This window comes from Lactuca serriola, chromosome 8 (genome assembly GCF_051521515.1).
Source record: "Lactuca serriola cultivar US96UC23 chromosome 8, Lser_US96UC23_V15, whole genome shotgun sequence".
NCBI lineage: Eukaryota > Viridiplantae > Streptophyta > Magnoliopsida > Asterales > Asteraceae > Lactuca > Lactuca serriola.
In genome coordinates, this window is record NC_136415.1 from 57,048,200 (window position 1) to 57,053,730 (window position 5,531).

Here is a 5,531-nt window from a genome sequence, read left to right on the forward strand (position 1 = left end):
TTATGACCTGTTTTCAAACAAATTTGTATTTTTCTTAATATATATATATATATATATATATATATATATATATATATATATATATATATATATATATATATATATATAGAGAGAGAGTGTGTGTGAGAGAGAAATGATCGTTAAAAACCAACACAAACTCATCAAACCATAGAATTACACTTATAACTAAGGTTTTAAAAAGCTTGTCATGGCTCCGCCAAAGCGCGTCATTGCTCCAAGGCTTGTACATGCTGTCAAACTTTACAAAAATATCGCCTTAACTCATATATGTATATAAAAATAAATAATATTTGAAAATACATATAAAAATATTAATTATATACAAATTTGCCGTTGACGTGACTCGTCAAAGCTTGAAAAATCTTGAGGCTTGACATTGCCACCAAGTCACACCTTACGTTATTTACCTTGCCTATAACTATATTATCATTATATAAATAATTAGATTAAAAATATACACAATGAAATTGTGCATCTTTATCCGTAGTATCATATACTTTCAAGGATATAATAGGGATTTTGTATTGATAATTAATTAGAAAAATAACACTCCCAAGTTTTTAAATTAAATATAAAACTTAATCTCTTATACTGTAAAAAAATGTTTCTTTCCTTGCACCACCATTAAAGGATACGATGCGACTAACCCTAGATTTAGTAAACTTCAAATAGTCGCCCCTGTCGAAGTTTCTTTCCTTGCACCACCATATGAAGAACGCCGAAATCCGAGTTATAACGAAGAAGTTATGACCTGTCGAAGTTTCACGAAAAAACCGGCATGACGCTGTGTGACATAAATAGTGAATTTACGATAGAGGACTTTTTGACTTTATTAATCTAAACCAAAGTTGTAGTATATGTTAAACCGAGAGCGTATATAAAAAGAACGCCAAATCTGACTTCATATGAGGAAGTTATGAATTTTCTAAGATTTGATTTAGCAGTGCACAACCCGAAACTCGAAAATGGGTGACGTGGCATAATCTTGGCCATTGCTTTCTCCCCAAGTCTTGCGACCAGATGGTGACATGTGGCACCAAGTTCAGCCATATTTCACCCTATAAATAGAACCTCTCTCACCCTCATTTTCTTCACACATTTCCCATTCTTTCTTCTCTCTACTTTCTCTCTAAACCTCCCAAAACCCCCCCTAAGCCCTAGGGAACTCCCCTAGCGCTAGAAGAAAGCCCCAGAGTGCTCAATGACTCTGAGAAGAAGAGCTTTTCGGCTCGGGAACGCTGCTCCAAGCGAAGCCCGATTTTCGACAAAACCCGCTGTTTCGTCGAAGGAAATTATTTTTAAGAAGCGAAGTGCTGTCTGAGTTCGGAATCACCACCTTTTTAGGTGAGTGCATAGTCACTTTCATCTTACACATAGATATGAAGTATTTTATATAAATTGCGTGCTATGTGTGCATATTATCTTTATACTTGCTATCTATGCTGGATGAACGATTTTTATACATGTTTTAAATGATTTAAATTGTATATGTATTTTATATCTAAAAAATGTTGGGGTAAAACATGGGTAGATTTAATAGACGATGTGTAATAAAATGATGAGAGGCTTCGATGTTGTTGTTGTTGATTCTGTCATCTAGCGGAGTATGGATGACGACCACAGACTCTTCTAGACAGTCCAGTGGAACACTAGCAGGCTCGAAACATGTAGGTGTTTGTGAACGACGTGTTCACCGGTGTACTCCATCTCCCTCATGGTTGCCTTAAGGACATTTATTTCTAAGGAATCCCCTTAGCAGTAGTGTCCATCCTGATGATGATCCTTAGGCTAGGTCCCTTATGATAGGTGTTTAGGGACGTAAAGTGAGGATAACGAGAATTGGTAATTGGGTTATTGTTGGTTGATGAAATTAATAAACTTATTTATTTTTGGTTGAAAACCCTATGTGCTCACCAGACTCCCAAGTCTGACCCACTCAGTTTCTTGTATTACAGGTAGTGGCACTCGAGCATAGATATGATGTTTTGGATGAGGTATTACGGATTATAGGCCTGTAGACATGAATAAATGTTGTAAGGCTTATATTGTTCTATTTATGCTTTTGATATGTATCGAACATGACATCCTAAGGTTTTTTAATTAAATACATTTCTTCGAAGATGCTTTGATAAATCTTTATCATATTTTATTTTGGGAACAAATTCCGCAGCACTTTTATTTAAAATGTTAATCTGATTTTCAAATAAATTATAAACAAAATCGGTCTTTTTTGGCCATGAAAATGGGGATGTCACAGCCTCCGACCATAGTACTTCTTCATTTCATCCAATTTCTCCTTTTAGTGTTAAATGTGTGAATGAGAAGAATAAAAATGATGGGGAACTTCCAATACATATGAATGCATCGTAAATAGAATTGAGGCTAACTAGGGAACACATCTCACCCATCTTTCTAATAGAGTTTACATCATGTTGCAATTTCATCACTTTTCTATATTTTGCATTTTTATTTAATCATATATCTATATCGTTAGTAGTTTAGACTTTATTATAATTGTTGTGTTAATCAAATCATCTTTCTTTTAATTGACTGATGAAGCTAAACTCTGGATTATAAAGCATAATAAATGGTTTTTTTTTCTAAAAACAAAGTGATGTCTTTATATCCATTTGTTGTATATATCATGTAATTTTTGGAAAAAATTGGAACCTTAAGCTGTGGACAGGGTTCTTATTTACTCTTTTGGTTTGAAAGAGTATAGATTTCACAATTTATTTTTTAGTGCCTTGATTGCCTGACTACTAGAAAAACAATATTTTACGACGCGCAATGCGTGTCATAAAACGCTTAGACGACGCGCAAATGCGTGTCAAGGAAGGCCCTATCATAACGAGAGACGACTCGTTTTTGCGCGTCGTCTATAGACGACGTGCATTTATGACACACAATGCGTATCATTAAAACCCCTGTCAAGAAAGGCAATGTCATAAACAAAGATGACACACATTTTTGCGTATCGTAAATTTAAATGTTTAAAAAAATATATTTATATATTTATTAATTTTTAAATTAAATTTGCATTTAATGTCTCAAAATAGAAATAAAATACCCTATACAAAAAATACAATCCATTGCATAATATAAAATAAAATTTCATACACAAACAATAAAATAAATTGCACAAATTATAATATGTCATACAAATAATCATTCAAATGTTAAACACAAATAATACATTGCTATCATGGGTTATACATTCCTATAAAACTAACAAATAATCATCCAACTCTGTTTCTTACTGGAATATGTGTGTAATTGTCTCCTTCATCAGCCTCCATGTCCCAAGTCGGATTTACCTTCCTTATTTGTATCTATAACAAAGACATATAAATATATTGTGAATTTGTGATCTGATCTGAAATAAGAATCTTGAATGTTGGTTGTACCTTGTGCTTAATTTCAGTAGCCAAAATAGCATCCTGCCTTATGAAAACTGCTAGACCACAATTTTTAGAAATGTAATTCTTTAAAAGTAAAAAGCTGAAACTACCAGACCATTAAAGAAATGTATAATTGTTTCAAGAAATAGAATTTTATAAATAAGTTCTATAACTTCTATAACTTTAGTTTATCTTTGAGGTCCATAATTGTTATAAATAAGTTCTATAACTTTAGTTTATAATTTAAATTGTTACTGAAATTCACACACATGCATGTGACTTTCCATTATCTGCCACCAACTATATGTGTATGCATGAGGCCTACTAATGTGTTATTTCATTAATTGATTATTTTAATATCTTTTTTAATTTTGAAAAAAAATAGAAATATATAATAATGTACTGGTGACAACCTGACCATCTGGTGTATAGCAAGCAGCAGTGACCATTTCATGCAAATCATTCCAATCAACAACTTGTCTATCAGGAATACTCCATATGCGAACTTTTGCATCTAAAGATTCACTAATGAAGTATCTATCATCAATAGGATTAAACTATATGCAAGTCACTGTATATCAACATTCAACAACAATAACAAATAAAAAAAAGTTATAAACTTGTCCCTAAATACCAACAACATAAACAGACATGAGTTGTTTTACTTAATAGATTCCTTACCATAATCACTGTGAGAGAAGATCTTCAAACAAGATTTTCTGGAAAGTTGCCATAATCTCATAGTTTTATCCATGGAAGATGAAAGCAAATGCTGACATGGAAATATGGAAGTTAATGTTTGTGCTTGTAATTAAGAAGATGCTAAAAATGTTTTACCTGTACATGATGATATTAATCAACACAAACATCCAATTTTCCTTCAAGTTATTTAACTAACTATGTGGGGGTCAAGCTGCCCACTGCAATAGCTTGAAGGAACAACCAAAATTTGTTGCCTCCCTTTCCATTCCTCTCTAAGTTTCAATGTAATTGGGTATTCCACCGCTGCAGCCTCCACACAAAGCATATGCTTGTAAATTGCTCCCGATTCTGCAAATTGTCAAGATAATCCAACATCTTCAATCCTTCTACACGGATTTCACTAAAACAAGAGAATGAAATATTTTTTTAAAACACAGCTACACCATTCTATTGGGAACAACAAAGATGATGCAATAATAAAAAACATGATATTAAGTCCATTTGATAGGAACTAATATAGACCAAATTCTAACACGAATATATGTAATATATACATGGAAAAGAACGAAAAAACTTAATACCTGATATCTGAAACAGAAAAATAGGTTTTATATGCAACAGTGAAAGAAAATGGTTTTCCATATGTGTTTGTATTTCTGACACGAGATGTTAACAGCAAGTCTCCAACAGGTCCAAGACCAACCCTCAATCGGTATTCAAAGCTAAAAAATAATAAAATGTAGTTTGAATTGAAGCAATTGAAAGACTTGTAAATAGCATAAGAATGTCTAGTAGACAAAACGGGTGCAATTAAGGTCACCTGTGAGGCCATGTCTTCAAATCATCTTCAGTGGATTGGAAGATCAAGTCAACGAAAACTTTATTTTTGGGATTAGTGGGGAAGGGAGGGGGGTCATTATCAACACTCCATAATTTGTTTCTAGCAAATCCATGAAGTTCAAGAGAGCCTATAATTGAGAAATGCATTCATCAAGCAAGTCTGATCATGTTTATGATATTTCCAAAAAAAGTAATTTTTTTAAATAGCCAAAAAAATTACAAGGAGGCACACATAGATGCATACATACATGTATCTATATGCATACATACACGTATTTCTATCTATATTTGTATGTATACATATGCATGTATGTATAGCTATATGTGTGTACAATTGCAAACTAAAAAAAACAAGGGGAATACCAAACAAGATAGCATCTATGTACATGTATTATGTGTGTACATGTATTATCTGGCACTAACCATGGAAGTCCGATCAAAGGTGGGTCAACAGAAATAGGATACCATCTGATGGCTTTTAGTTCAGTCCAAAACTCGTCTCCTAGGATTTCATCGAACAGCTTGCCTACATAATCTTCATGAAATACATCAGAGAATTTGTTAGAA

General features: G+C 32.8%; 1 pseudogene; it reads right to left on the bottom strand.

Moving 5' to 3' along the window:
• Positions 1-3,260: 3,260 nt before the first annotated feature.
• Positions 3,261-5,111, bottom strand: LOC145066913 (putative glucose-6-phosphate 1-epimerase; annotated as a pseudogene).
• Between the last annotated feature and the right edge of the window lie 420 nt (positions 5,112-5,531).